At 43.2% G+C, this 16,220-nt stretch overlaps 1 long non-coding RNA gene across 1 annotated transcript; it reads left to right on the top strand.

Moving 5' to 3' along the window:
* Positions 1–6,383: 6,383 nt before the first annotated feature.
* LOC115286400 lies at positions 6,384–15,133 on the top strand. The gene is made up of 3 exons (XR_003906043.1): positions 6,384–6,893; positions 11,964–12,098; positions 15,080–15,133. It is a non-coding gene; the product is annotated as an uncharacterized LOC115286400 (long non-coding RNA).
* Positions 15,134–16,220: the final 1,087 nt, after the last annotated feature.

The raw sequence follows: 16,220 nt of genomic DNA, 5'->3' as shown, positions 1-16,220 counted from the left end.
ATTCAGAGTGCTCCTCTGACAATGCAAGCACTTAACATGAAGACATGTGTGACGTTACTGGAGGACAGAGGGAAGAGCCAAATCCCACGGTTTGCCTAGAAAGCAAACTGAGCGTTAGGCATATGCATTTCTGAAGGCTGCTCTCAGTGTCTCTGTGAAATTCCGGTTTTTTTGCATAGCTCAAAATTTATAAGATCCTATTCTCTTTCCAGACACAGTCAGCACAATCAAATCATTTTAATCTCAACCTTAGGGCCAAACTAGACCCAAACTGGAAATATGTATATAGAAACTGGAGCAGTCAGGGATGCAGCTAGGGTCACTGAATGAAGAGCTAGGTAATGAAGAGTTTATTTGTGGGTATGGGTAGGGTTAAGAAAGAAACCAGCAAGGATGGTGAAGCACCGTGGGGCTGGCACTGCAGAACTGTCACCAGCTCTAGGTGAGAGGGGGCGGGAGCTGCCCAGTGGGGCTGGAACCTGGGAGCTGAGGCCCCCGGGAGAAAGCTGCACCTTCTGGGGAAGCAAGCTGGGCAAATGAACACCCCAGCCGCTCTCTTCCCCGGCCTACCGACTACCTGCAGTGCCACGCTCGTCTGAATCCATCCAGAAGCCAGGGAACCCGGGTCTGCCCACTGCAGTCCACACAGGACACAGAGCAGGTTGGAGAAAAGTAGAGAGCAGATCTGGAGCAGCAGGCAGATAGTATTCGACTATCCTGAGCACGGAGTTGATACCTTTTATAAACATGTTGGAAGTTACAGTTTTAAGGGGAAAAAAATAGTTCCCTTCACTGTATTTCTTCTGGGAAATGCGTCATGTATTATTGATAATAACAACTACCATATGCCAGGCACTGTACCAGATGCTTTACTGTTAGTTATTTTATGTTATTTAACCCTCATAATAAGTCTGTGATGGATAAAATTAGCTTCATTTTGCAAATGATCAACCTGAGGCATGTAGGGGCCTGAGGACCTGGCTTCACGCGCAGGAATCCAGGTGAGACCCAGGACCCTCAGACGTCAAAGCCCACATGCTGTCTGTTCCGCTTCTCTATAGCAAAGATGCTGCCAGTGCTGAAAACACTTCAGAAGCCCTCCTCTGGGTTGCTTCTCAAGTGCTTTTAAAAGCCTTGCCCCCGACCCCAAAATCAGTCACGATACTTTATAGCCACGCATTTTTAACAACAAAAGGAGATGGTGATGATTCATTCTCGCCACGTCCCCCAGATGTAAGGCCAGATGATGCTTGAGTATTTCTAAAAGTCAAATTAGATTCACCCTCGAATGACTGAGGATATTAAAAGTAAGCTTTGAAAAATAACTCCAAGAAAGAAGTCTCAAAAACAACATGTAAGGCCGGATATTCTGGGTCAGAAAGGGATGACTTTAAAACCAATATCAGTTTTCCCACAGAAGAAACCTAGACCTCCAAAAGGGGTCCATTGTAGGGGAGCCAGAAAATTGGAAACTACTGTAATCTCCCAAAATTGTAATTAAACGGGTTTGTGCACCACCTACCTCTACACCCACTGCCCTTATCAGATGGAAACCAACAAGGGGCAGGGCCTGGCTACCTTGTTCAACTCTCTACCCAGCTCTGTACACCAAGCCGGGCACATGGTAGACCCTCAGTAGATATCTACTGAATGAATGAATGAATGAATGAATGAACGAATGAATGGAATTCCTCTTCCTTCCTAGAGCATAATCTTTGTGTAAATATCCCATACCTTGGTGTCATTCTGCATGAAGAAGAACTCATAATGATGAACACAAAGTGATTTGTTCCCTTACATGAGACCAACACATCATCTACAGACTCATCTATGGGAAAGTAAGAAATAAATAACTCCTATTCGTCTCAGCCTCTAATCTACACCCCCACGCCAGCTTCCCTCTCTCCCTCACACCCTCAAGTGTCAAAACAATCACCAGCTCTGTTTGGCAGACATCAAGCATCCTTTTCTTGTGAGGCCATCCAAAAAAATAATGAGTATTATTACATCTCCTCCACGGCCATATAATCGGGCACTACTAAAGCGCTAAGAGAGATGGCATTTTGCTGGTTCACATCTAAAATTTAGACAATCAACCATGAATGCCTCAGGCTGGTCACATGCTGGGAGAAGCAATAATAATACGTCTGGCCAGATTTCCCTGCCAACTGGAAGGCTCAGGTTGGGGAGCAGATGTGCTGTGGAGGTGATACATTTGGTTTTCAGTGGGGAGGGTCTGTGGGTCTCATCTGTCTTCCGCACCCCTACTGGTCAGCACAGAGCTCAGTACTGGTGCCAGCTGCTTAAGGACTGGCTCTTGTGTGCTTTCTCCAGTCGTGGGGAAAGAGGAGAGCCCCACAGAGGACACGGCCCCACAGTGTTCTGTGACCCGCTGGCATTGTGATGCTTTGCTCACAGGCTCCTTTTAATGTAGACTCAACCCTTCCTTTCCCCCTAGCCAGAATTTGGCGGCATTTTCTTGGGTAATTTTGGAGCCCCCCCCCCCGCCCCCGCATCACCGCACTATGCTGGGGAAGTCTAGGTCCTGCATATGGAATCAGCCTGCAGATCCCATGTCAGCTGGAAGCCACGGATGACCAGCTGCAGAATCAATAGGCCTCTGTCACTGTCACGTGAGGGAGACTCTGAGCTTATCAGCAGCATCATGATAAGTACCTATTTGCCTGACATCTCTTCAATCAATAACTTTGTTATTGTTTGCATTATCTGACTATAAGTTTGGTCAATATACCCAGCTAATGGGTAACATGAGCCAGGATTGCATTTCAATTTTTTTTATGTTTAACTGTCTGTGTGCCAGGTAGGAGTTGCTAAGGGAACCTCTCCAGCACTATTTCGCCTTTTCTGAGTTTTACAGAACCTCTCCACAATATGGCCTATCTTGAGACAAGGAAATTAATGTTGCCCATATGTAACCCAAATCAAATAAACCCTGCCTTTCTTTGCTATTATTTTTATTAGGTTTCACAAGGATGGGCAGATGGGTGTGGGTGTGTGGGTGTGTGTGTGTGGGTGTGTGTGTGTGTGTTTCCTTTACTTAATGCATTGGAGAGAAGAGAATAAAGTTGCTAGCAGGTGGATCCAAAGGCACAAAGCAAATGTTATTAGCTGGGTGGAAAGTTGTGTATGGGTATAAAGAGGTTTGGAACCCCTCCCCATGATCAGTTCAAAATATATAGGGCAACACCACAACAAAAATAAATATTCTTGAATTGTGTCACAAATCTGCTCCATGCAACATATTGGAGGGACCTGACCACTGTCATGTGAATTACTGACAGATGGCCCAGCACGGGCCATGGCTTTAGCTAGCCTCTGACCCTTCTTGAGATTGCACACGGCTCTTGGTTGAGATGGGGCCCAAAAGGTGATGGCTAGTCATAAAAAAAGAAATAAAACTTGGAGTAACAAAGTGTGCCTTGCACAGTATGCTTTGATATTCTTGTCGCATTAAAAATATTTACTGGTTTCTCCAGTCCAGATTTAGTGGCAACCCCAAGTACAGAGGGAATAAACAAGTTACTCACCAGAATGAGTCTGGTAGTATCATCGCCTATTTCATTTTTCTGCCTTTTTTTTCTTTTTTAGATTGGTTCGAATAAGCCATTCATATAGAACTGCATTGATAATGGGGTAGAAGTACACAGATCATAGGCAGCTTCCTTTTTTAATAAATTAATTTTAAAAGCGTGCTTTAGGAGTTTCGTGTTGCAAATTACAGCTTCCTGGGTCGTACCTAGGCGGACCTAGAGCGCATCGAGGTTGGCCCCTGAGTTTACAACTGAGGCCAGAGAGGTGGGCGGCTGCTCAAGCCAAACCCGGAATCATCCCCGCACTAGGTCTTCAGTCCCTGCCGTCAGCTCCTCTGCTCTCCAGGCCTCCCACACACCTTTGGACTTGTCCGTCCTTATTTCTCCACTTCTGATCTTTCATCTGTCCATTTCTTCGCTGTTCATTAGTGAGGACGTGGAGAGAAGAGTAGCATGAGGCAAATATTTGCTCTCTTTTCACCCTGGCTGTGCTATTCAGACCCCCTTGCAGGTTATAAGGGACAGGAAAACAGGAGGAAGGGCATGGGAAACAAGACAGTGCCGGAGAGTGAAGAATAACATAGAAAATGACGGGTGGTGTGACCATCTAGTCAACTACGGGAGGTGTGAATAAATTCCTGTCCCAACACTCTCCTTCCCTTCTGCTCTGACTATTAACCTAAAGTCCTAACAAGAATTGATCCAGCTAACAAATAGATCCAAAGGGGCTAACGGGATGGATATGGATGTATCATGGGAAATAATGAGTCATGGAAAATTATGAATGGTAAACAAGTGTAATCAATACAGGGCTATAGATGTGAGGGAATGGGTAATGATTCCAAGGACTGACTCCTTTGTTTCACATCATGACTGACAGAGTTCTGGACTTGCTACCCTAAAATATGCACCTTGGTCTGTTCAATATATTTAAGCTATAAAAGTTCAGGATACAGCAGGTGTAGGAGGGACTCTCTGACCTCCTATCCTTCCCCGAAGAAGGTCATACATAAAAGTGTCATGTGAGAGGTGCCTTCCCTATAAGTGGAGGAAATGACCATCCTTATCTCCCAAGATGGAGGGACACTGAAAAGAATCCAAACCAACAGACCTTGTCATGTTTCCCATAGTTTATCACATCGAGCTCCTATTCTTTGCCTTATCATATCTTTCCATGACTCTTCATCCAACCTAGTATAGAAACACTCAATTTCAACCATTGCTTCAGGCCTTCATTTCCTTATAAAGGCTGTCACGTAAAATTGATATTAAATAAATATATTTGCTTTTCCTCCATTTTCCTGTCTTTGTCACTTTAATTTTCAGACCCAACCAGGAACCCTAAGACAGTAGAGGAAAACTTTTTTCCTTCCCTACATGACATTTGTCACTGGAACATGTGTGTTCTAGATTGGGGCCAAACGACCAGGACCAAGGTTCTAGCATCCTGTGCTGACTGGGTTGACTAAACCCAACTTACTTCTTTTTTTTTTTTAATTTTTATGTTCATTTATTTTTTGTGAAAGAGAGTGCAAGAAGGCAGGGGAGGGGAAGAGAGTGGGGGAGACCCAGAATCCGAAGGAGGCTCCAAGCTCTGAGCTGTCAGCACAGAACCTGACGCGGGGCTCGAACCCGTGAGCTGTGAGATCCTGACAAGAGCCTAAGCTGGATGCTTGACTCCACTGAGCCACCTAGGCATCTGAACCCAAGTTACTTCCTCAGATTTCTTATCTCCTGGCTAAAACCAAATGCCGAGATTCCACATTTATGTCCTGCTCTTTTTCTTTCGGTCATGCTATCCTATCTTTAAAGTAGAGGAGACATGCAGAGAGAAGGTAATTGACAGGTGCCACATGATCTCGTGTGAGACCCAGAGAGAGCTCAAGGAGAAAGGAGGAGCCAGCCAAGTTGTGTGGAATCTTCCCGCACCCAGCAAGCTGAGTGGGTGACATAGTCAGTCAGGTCTCCAACCTAAATGCAGCCTATTCCTTTCCCCTTCTGGGCAGACATGCTTTCCTTTGTTGCCCGCTCCACAGTCTATAATCCCAAATTCTAACCAGGTTACCCTTTCCAACACAGAGTTCTCATATAGGACTGACTCGAGGCTTCCCGAGTCCTGGCCAACAAATGACAGGATGCTGTAGAAATTAAGTTCATTTAAGAAAGCGTGTCCTTTGTGCTATAAACTGAAACACAGCAATTCAGCCTCTCCAGTCATCGTCATATCTGTGTTTCCTGCACACAGAATGAAGTTGGAAGGTCAAAGCCAGAGTCGTCTGTCTCTGCATCCTATCTCTTGCGCTGTGAGGCTGGCAGGGAAGTGCCTGATTCTGGTATATTTGCATTAGTCCTACTAACACATTTCCAAGTTCTCTCTCACTGCCACATTACTTGAACCAGGTCAACTCTGGGAGGAGAGGTTTGCTTTTCCTTCCTATAACCTCCGGACTGATTTAATTAAGCATCTCCTCCAGCCTCGATTTATAGGCTGGAAAGTGTTCTCGCAGCAGCCTCTCGATGTGCTGTGTTTTTCAATGAGCAGAAATGCAGTCTGGTCAAGGGAAACACCATCCCGAGTGTCTGCTGCCACCTTGAGAACAGGTGCGAGCAAGTGCATTTGTCTCCGAACATTTTATGGCGAAGAATTAGATAAAGGAGCAGCTTTCCTTTGGTAACTTAGTGCAGTTCTAGAAGTTGGATGAGAGAATCACTAAATCCTTCCCCGCCTCAGGCTCCTGGGGAGGGCAAAGCTTTCTCCCCAGCCTATAAATAACCTTTATGTCTTATTTTATAAATCACACGAATTTTTTTCAAGGTTAGGACAAACACTAAGAAAACCCGAAGACACGAAGGTAGGAAGGCTGAAGAAACCAAAGGGGCAAAAAGAAGAAAGGATGTTGACAGCGTTCTCTCTGTTGAGTCTGTCCCTAGTGACATTCGGTTCTACCATCAGACCCTGGATGTCCTCCTCCAGTTTAACCATCCCGACCCTGCATCTCCCACCGGGAAAGAAGGAAACCAAATTTCCCATAGGAAATGGCTTCTCCTAGTCTTTCAAAAGCTTCAAGCTCCAAATGAAATCTGACCAAAGAAACAAATTAGATAAACTGCAGCGCTAAGGGTTTTGGATTGCTCTCAGATTAAAGAATCTGCAGCATCGTTAGGCCAGGGCAGAACCATCTTCTGCAGCCTGGGGCAAAAATAAAGTTTTCCTCCCTTCAGCGGTCCTCACTGGGCCAGGGTGCATTTTCGGAAGATAATTGACAGAGGGAAGTAAACAGACCCAGGGATCTGCAGAAACCTGAGAGTCCACGGAAGCCAGGCAAGAAGGAGACCAGATGGGTAAGAAATAGTATGCAATCTCTCCAGATATTCAAATGTTAACAACTCATTCATTTAAAAGAAAATACACTATTCCTTTGATGTTTATTGAGCACTTTCTATGTTCCTGGCATTTACAAATCCATTAGAAAGTACATCCTAGGGGCGTCTGGGTGGCTGAGTCGGTTAAGCCTCAGACTTTGGCTCAGGTCAGATCTCCGTTAGTGGGTTCGAGCCCCGCCTCACGCTCTGTGCTGATGGCTGGCTCAGAGCCTGGAGCCTTCTTCCGGTTCTGTGTCTCCTTCTCTCTCTGCCCCTCCCCCTCTCATGCTCTGTCTCTCTATGTATCAAAAATAAAAAATAAAACATTAAAAAAATTTAAAAAAAATAAATAAAGTACATCCTCACAACAGCTCTGCCAGGCAGACCCCAATCATGGACGGGGGACCCCAATCCTGGACGGGGAAACGTGGGTCTCTAAGACGTAGGACCAACATCTGACCCCAGCAGATTCCCCGTTTTATCCGCCACCCCAGACTGCCCGGGAGTTTCACAGACGGAGAGGCTGAGGTTCCCGGGAGTTAAATAGTGTGGCCAGGATCATAAAAAAGCAGGATGATTTTTAAAAAGAAGTCCTCAAATCACAGAAACAGAACAGAATGTGAAAGAGACCCTCTGGAGAAGAAAAAAGAAAGAAACCTAAGAAAAAAGATGTATGCCATTGTTAGACCAGGACTGCCTTGACCTAATGGCTGCCCAGATCATAAGATAAAGATGTTTTATTGAAAAGAATTGTGACATTTCCAGCACAAATAATGTTGCTTCTATTGTTATTCCTTGTGTTTGAAACCAAATGGTGAAGAGCCTCCAAACAGTATCTGTGAGGTTCAAATTTAGGAACCGTCCTGTGATTTGCGTGGGCAATGCTGCCCTCTCATGGCCAACCTCTTCATAACATGATTCTGTGAATAAAATCAGGACGTTTTCTTGTTCTTTATCCTCCCAAAGTACTTTGAAGAATTTTGCATCCGTTTAGCATCACTTATGTACATATAATATATTACTTACATAACAAAATACCCTCTGCACATGTTTATATCTATATCTGGAGCAGGTTTATACCATTTTTGCATGTGTTTTATAGGACACCGGAGGAAATGAATGGAAAATAAGTCATGGTGCTCCTGGGCTCCTGAATTCAGTTCTTTCAGAATTCAATTCTTCAGGGGAAAATGTTTTTCTCATAACAGAAAACTTAAGAGAACTCCAGAAATGAACTTTTTTTTAATGTCTCTAATCTGAACACGATCTGACGGAAATGACTCTCTCCTTCTATTCCAGGGAGAAGGTTTGGGTATATTTGAAGGAAACAAATCAGTTCGTGAATATATTTTTAGGTAAAAACAACTGTTCATGGATGTGAATGGAAAATCACCTTCTAACTTCCTGCAGGGACAGATCACCTGAAATGACAGAGAAATTGCAGACCAGGAGGTCCCTATCAGATAAGAATTACCAAACCAAGGGTAGACATTGCAAAGCAATGTTCTTAGACCGAGTGACAGGCCTCAGACCTACTAACCAGAAACCTGCTGTCTCCAAGCCTGTGCCATGGGCCCCTGTCCCCTGACAGGACACAAGTACGCAGGAGGCGTGATGGGGACGGTGGGTAGACAGCAGCCCTGGGAGAAGAGATGTCTTTAATGTAAACAAAATCGGGGAGCTTTTTGTAAGGAGGAAGAAATCAACCACCATCAGGTTCTCTCAGGAACATTTCCAAGTTGAAAAAAAAGATTTTCACCCACCAGATCTATTGTTATTCCTGATGGAACTTTAAAAATATTTGAGGCCAACTAGCAAGCATGCCAAGAAGACACTGAAGTCTGCAAGGCACCCTTGACTTGCTAATCTACCGGTGTGGACGTCACTGTGTTTGTTTTTAATCAAGATACTTTCCATTAAAATCTGAGTTGTTATTTTTCCGTAAAATCAGGAGGCCTCACAGCACTGGATACATTTTCCCCCTAGAGCTGAGGAGTGACTGTCCCCTTTAGAGGGAACATGCACACCACCATTTGTCACTGTGCCATCTCTCCCTAACGCTTACCCAGCCCATTTTATTGACTTATAATACGAATTAGTGCCTTGCAGTCCTTGTGGTTATGTATACTGTTTTGCTCTAGTTCAGAGAATTGCAATGCACACACTTACTCTCTAGCAGCCACAAGGCTCAGCACATTTAAATGGCAATCCAGCTTGAGGGAGGGCAGGGCCAAGTTTATGAGCACTAATTCTGATGTATCTCTTTTAATCTCATGTACGCTTTTCCCCCACTATGTCCCTTTATCATTACAACCTCCCATAAGGGGTTCGGGCATAGTTTGAGTTAAAAATTATCCCTAAAACACCTGAAGTTTTGGTAAAGAAAGTTTTTACATAAATCTATATTTAAAATAATTAAAATGGACTAATGGAAAGCACATTGAATTAGGAAGCAGAAAACCTGAGATCTTAGTCAGACTCCTTCCTCTGATAAAGTCTGTGGCATTAAGTAATCCACTTAAACCCTCTTTACCTTTTAATACTTCATAAATAAGAGATGATAATACTTGTTCCTTCTACCTCGCTGGGATTTTGCAACAATATCCATAAATCAGAAGACATCTGAGTCTACAAAAGAAATGTATCCTATATAGACCAAGATAGCCTTACTGTGATGCAGCAGTAGATATCAAGTAAATATTAAAGCGTTATTCAGGGTGGATTTTATTTAAAAATAAAAGAAGCTGTATAATCATATCATATACATCATATACATCAAAATGTTAATATAAGTTCTAAGTGTAGGGATTTGAGATGGCTTTCCCCCCTTTGGCTTACGTTTACTTTTTCCTGTCCTTATAACGAACGTGTAAACTGTGTCATAAAACAATATATAACAAACAATAACAAAAAAGACAGCAATCGAGAGCAAGAAAATAAAACTTCTTACAGTTTTTATTTTAATGGACTTGAACAGCCATTGATTTCTTCTACAACCATTTGTAAATTTCTTTTTTTACACTTTGCGTATGTGTAATGTTAGAACCCTAAACACTGAAAACTCCTGCGAAGTATCTCTAACACAGTGCCAGTTAGCAAGCAGGCCGGACTGAGCAGAGTGACAGGTAGCTGTTTGGTGCCTGCCCGTGCTAGGATTCGGCTGATCAGAAGCAATCAGGCAGATTGATCCAAGCACTGCACAAGTTTAATCTCTGAGTGCCCCTTTCACCACAAAGAGCGTGTACACTTTTGTGCCCACGCTTCCACTCCAACAATGTGGGCTTTCTAATTCTTCATGGGCTCTACTAATTTTACCCTTAGTGGAGAAACTGTCACACTCCCAGATTGAAGATCACCAACGCTTCTTCACTCAGGGTGATACAGCGCCCCCTCCCTCCAACAGGGGGCATCCGGCCGTATCTGGACATGTTTTTGATTGTCACACTGGAGGAGGGTCACTACTGACATCTAGTGGGTAGAGACCAGGGGGCCTCCTACCTATCCTATAGGTCACAAGAGTTCTGGGGCCGAGAAGTCCTGCTTCAAGGAACTAAGCTCATATAGAATTGTCTTTCTGGAGTTACAAGGATGAAGGTTATCAATGTTGTGCCTAATCATTAAGATGGGAGAGGCACATCTAGCAAATTTAAATTACCTGATAATTTGGTATTTTGTAAAATATTTGCTCCTCCTTTTCATAATACCAGTTGCTCCCTATCAAATGAGATTGTTTCTTCTTAATATTCCATGTATTTGAACTCCGTGGACGGTGACACCACAGAAGAAAAATCCGGGAGAGTCATGAAGAGCTCGATTTGTCACTGTTTACATTTCTTTCTGCTCAGGAAGATAAGAGAGAATGAACTAAATGCTTTGCTGGAATAAAATAAAACCCACGCCCACAACATCAGATAATGCTGTGACAAGACATCACTCCCTTGAAATTCAGAAAGATACACTCTCACCAAGAAATGTGGAAGCTCAGGGTTGCATAAATAAAAAAGAATTTAAAAGAAACTTACTCCAAAAAACAGTGTCCTTGACAAAGAACATCAGCCCTACACAAGAATTTTTAAAACACTCAGGTTGGAGTAGAACAAAAGCAAGAAGATATATTTAGACACAAATGCCATAACTGTTTTCCTTTGAAAATAACTCTCCAGAAATTTCTCTAATTAGGCAAATAAAGGGATTTTAAGTGCATTCTCAGATTTGTTTATTAGTGTAGATTGTTGTTTCTTTTTTGCTTGCAAACAGTACGAGACAAAACAGGGTTTCATCAGTCAAAGGATTTTATTCAGGTTAAAACTAGCAAGTTATTTTTTGGGGGGTGAAAATTTATACGTGCTTTTAAAAACCCCATCACCACCTACAGATGAGTTATGAAATAAGAACCAGGAAAAGGGAGAGAGAGAGAAGACTCATGGAAACTCTGCCTTTAATGTCTTTAAGCTGAATCCTTGATATTCATTATTAATGTGTTATGTTCATAATGGTCATTATAATCAAAATTTATTTGCCTGATTATTCCCTTTTTGACCCATGGGTCACAGAGCATCTTATTTACAATTCTAGTTCAAAAGGAAATTGAAGAAGGAGAAGAATACAAAATAGCCTCGTTGCTCTGTTGATTAACAAGCTGAGCTGGGCCTCCAAACCCCTGACCTCACGTTTTGGATTTGGTGCAACAGTGAGAGGGAGATGTGTGTTCAGGGGAGGACTGGGCAGAATGTTGGCCAAGGACATGGCACTAGCCCTCACGTGGTAGCTTAGATTCTAGATACCGGGAAAAAAAATAGGTATGAGGATTAATGAAAGCCTAGTAAAATCTATTTCAAACCACTGCAGGGTGGGGTCAAGAGACCTAGGGAGGATCCAAAAGGGGACATGAGTGACAGCTGAGGTCAGCATCTTTTCTGGCAGGTCCCACTGCCTTACTTTGATTGGCACCCAGCCCAAGAGCCCATCACGCTGGCTCAGGGCACTCAGCCTGCAGGCCTGCTTCTCTCGCCTTCAGAGCCATCTTTGTTGCTCCCGATGTCCCCTCAGGCCCAGTAAACCATGCCAAAGCAGACACAGGCTAAATATGCACAAAGGAAGAAGAGGAGGAGGAGGAGGGAGAGGAAATGACCAGGAAGCATCCTTGAAAACATGCGTGGGAGAGAAACAAGCCCATATTCCCAGGTGGGTTCTATTTTACTTCTAAATAAATAATTGGGAATATTATATAATACGAGTGCCTGAGAGACTCAGTCGGTTGAGCGTCTGACTCTTGATTTCGGCTCAGGTAATGACCTCATGGTTCGTGAGTTTGAGCTCCACGCTGGGCTCCATACTGATAGTGCAAAGCCTGCTTGCCATTCTCTCTGCTCCTTCCTTGCTTACATGCTCATTCTCTCTCTAAATAAATAAATACATTTTTAAGAAAAGAAATATTATATAATACTCACTAACTTTTATTGTTTACCACATACTAAATTCTTTCTAAATACTCAGCATATATTAACTCAATCTCCACATCAGCACTCTTGGACTACCATCACCCACTTTACAGGTAGGGAAACTGAGGCATATATCCCTGGTTACAAGCTAGTAAATGACAGACCTGGAAGAAGAATCTGGATAGTCTGATTTATGAGCCATGCACATTTTACACTGTCTTACGTAGGCACTCACCTACCCAATACCTATACCAGATGGCTATTACTGCATTCTGTACTCTCATACAGAGACTGAGAAGCAGAAAGGCTGTGTGACCATACCACAAGTGATGAAGCAGTGAGAATCCAAGTGTCTAAGGCTCCTACTATGCTTTTTGGCAGGACTGATCATATTTAACCAAACAATTTGACAAAAACACCCCTGGAACCAAGTCCTGTTCAACAGATACATTAACATTATAAACAAACACAAATAAAGATAATATACCCTTCATACCAGAGAGATTGTTCTCTATATTATGTACAGGAATGCCTGAAATTGCACCCTAAGCCCCTCGAGTGCAGGAACATATATTTTGTTTTTAAATATCCTAGTACACTGACATGAAGGATGCTTGGTAATTACTAGTATGATGAGTCTATCCATCTATCAATCAACCCACATTTATTTGTTGACTGTCTACTAGTCGATGCATCAGAAGATGAAAGGTCATAAGAGAAATAGATTAACCCCAACTTCCATTTAATGGCAAATGGGATAAAGTGAATACTTTAAAAATCAGGAAAGAATCATACTCCCCTTCTTCCTTGTATCAAAAGTACTCAATTCTTGGGGCGCCTGGGTGGCTCAGTCGGTTAAGTGTCTGACTTTGGCTCAGGTCATGATCTCACCGTTCACGAGTTGGAGCCCCATGTAAGGCTCTGTGCTGACAGCTCAGAGCCTGGAGCCTGTTCTGGATTCTGTGTCTCCCTCTCTCTCTGTCCCTCCCCTGCTCATTCTCTGTCTCTCTCTCAAAATGTTTTTAAAAATATATTTTAAAAAAAGAACTCCATTCTATTTGGGGTGGTAAAGTACCTGGTTAGAAGCCTTCCCCTCTCCCTGATCCCTGAATGGATGAAGGTGATCATGGAAATCAGTGCTGGCTGATTGCTAATGAAAGCAAAACTCACAGCGGGGGGGGGGGGGGGGCTTCCAGGGCGCCCCCCACCCCCCCAGCCTCTGCCTTTCATTTGGCACTTCCTCCTCTTTCACTTGCACTTGCGGGAGCATAAGCACAATGCCTGCTGGGGGAGCCCAGGTCCTCAGTGACTTCCTCAGGCACCAGCACCTGCTCGGGACAGGCCTGCCCAGATTCTTTGTCGTGTGAGGACGACACCAGCGTCCCTTGTGTAAGTGGAAGAAACCAGGTCTCTCCTCCACGTGGGTGAACCGATGGGGACGGCTTGCTGGGGCTGCACTTTCTGTCCCCTCCTGGTTTTGAGGAGTCTATGTCTTCCCCTTCTGCCCACGTGGTCACAAGCAGACATATGAGAAAAAGGGAAAGAAAAACCAAAAGAGGTACAATGAAGCATTCCTAATTGTGCATTATGTAACTTTTACAGGTTTGGCTATTTGGGGAAAGTATCTGGAAAGGAAAACAGATTTGTGATAACATTTTTTTTCCTGCCATGTCCCCCCATCTGTTTATTTTTTACACCTCGTTTTGATGAAATCACTGTTCATGCTATTTTCCTCCTCCTAAAGGCTCTTTAATATGAGGCTTTTGAATGATTTCCTACTTGGCATTTCCAGTTGATTTTAATTTGCATTTTTTTGCTCCAAAATGAACCCCTACCATGACATATAGGATATTCTAGACCATAATGGGTTTGAAACATTATGTAATTTATTCTTAGCATTGGTATCTTTATCACTCCTGAATCATAGCTGTTACACTAAAAAGTCTTCATAGAACTTCTAAGGAGGTCATTAAAATGACTGCTCAAAAGTATTGCTAAGGGAATCAGCATGCTCTTTCCGATGTTCAAATAGTGTTCTGCACATCGCTCAGCCTTAAACTCAAATAACAAAGGAAAAATATTTAAGTCAAGCTTAGTACTTGTTAAAACATTATATATATATTTAACTTCACAAAAGTTAAAACAATCAGAAAGTTAAAGATAACTTTTTAAAAACTTTACAAAGTTAATATGTCAATATATCCTCAGGTAACCTCTACAGTCATGATTATATATCTCAAGTCGAGACACCATCTCACTGTATTTAAGTGCCTCATTGTTGAGAGAAAACTTGGTTTGAGATTAGGAATTTATCAAAATGGCTGCTTTATTTACCGCAAACGTGAGGCCTCTTCACCTTTTAATTAGTCTGCAACCTAACTTTGAACTTGGTCATAGGAAACAATAGTCCAAAATAAACACAGTAAATGAAGAAGAAAACTCAAAAAAACTTGCCTGGCCTTTACTGAAGTTATATCAACTCATAAATAACTAGGAGATGAAGTGTGAGGCTGATGAATCGCTCCGCAGTACGGGAATTTTATTTTCTACGGCAGCCTCTGGCTTGCAGATGCCTACAGTTTGTGCGTCTCTTAAGTACAGATGACTACACCAGCCAGTTGTCTCCAAATCTCCTCTTTCCTCTACCGTGTGTTCTTCGGTATGTCTTCGTCTTATCTTTCCTCTCCCTTCTCCTCCCTGACTATAACCGTTGTTCTATTTCAGGACAATTCTGTGCAGGCAGTCAAGGAGAAAACAGGGAAAATATGAGGAAGGACGAAAGAGTAAACCTTCATCCACCACTTCTTCTGTGCCTTATAACTTCTTATGTGGCCTGGCGGGGGGAGGGAAGGGAAGCGTCCTGCCACAACGCACAAGTCCTTCCTGATCTGCGTTTTCTAATGTCATGTAATTGCCTAAATGGACCAATTCCTCCAGGAACCAAACCCAATCAGCCCAGTGTGGGCAAGGCAACCCCTTGACCTCCTAGGCTTCTTCTCTTGTGCTCTTTCCCCATTTCACATCTTTCTACACAGTGAGCAGCTCGACAGAGGTATTTCCAGGGCCTAGCAGTCTGGCTCAAAAAAAAAAAACAGTTGGTGACCAAAAAATATTTGTTGTAGCATGAATGCATGGCCCCAAGATTTTTTCCAATTGCCTCATCCCAGAGTTCCTGCTCTGGTCTCCACCCTAGTCTCTGGTCACCAAAGTGACTCCTATGTGGTAAATAAGGAAGGTGAAGTGAATTGAGCTGCTTTCTTGAAATGGAAATGGAGCTACTTAGGTCCTTTTGCTAGGCTGAGATCCAGAATTACCAACTATATGAACCTTGGTCTCTAAATGTTGGGGGGGAGGGGTTGGCAGAAGAGGTAGCAGGGTGTCCCTGGAGAGGCTTCTTTCCTTAAATAGGTGGGGCATTTTAAAAGAATAAAGGTGAAGATATGGTCTTAGATAAAAACAGCTTGGGGCACCTGAGTGGCTCAGTCAGGTAAGCATCCGACTTCGGCTCAGGTCATGATCTCATGTTCATGGGTTCAGGTCCCAACTGGCTCTGTGCTGACAGCTCAGAGCCTGGAACCTGCTTCTGTTTCTGTGTCTCCCTCTCTCTCTCTCTCTCTCTCTCTCTCTCTCTCTCTCTCTGCCCCTCCCCCCTCATGCTCTGCCTCTCTCTGTCTCAAAAATAAATAAAACATTTTTAAAAACCAGCTAACATGCAGTTAGCCTTTATTCTTTCAAGATGCTATCGTAAGTATGCTACATCTATTGTCGCCTTTACTATTTCAATTAACTCTATGAGGTCTTAATGTTCTCCCTGAGTTAGAACTCAGGTACCCTTTCTCTAATCCATTAATATCCACTCAACAAA

This window comes from Suricata suricatta, chromosome 3 (assembly GCF_006229205.1).
Source record: "Suricata suricatta isolate VVHF042 chromosome 3, meerkat_22Aug2017_6uvM2_HiC, whole genome shotgun sequence".
Classification (NCBI taxonomy): domain Eukaryota; kingdom Metazoa; phylum Chordata; class Mammalia; order Carnivora; family Herpestidae; genus Suricata; species Suricata suricatta.
This window is presented reverse-complemented; position numbering and strand designations above follow the sequence as displayed.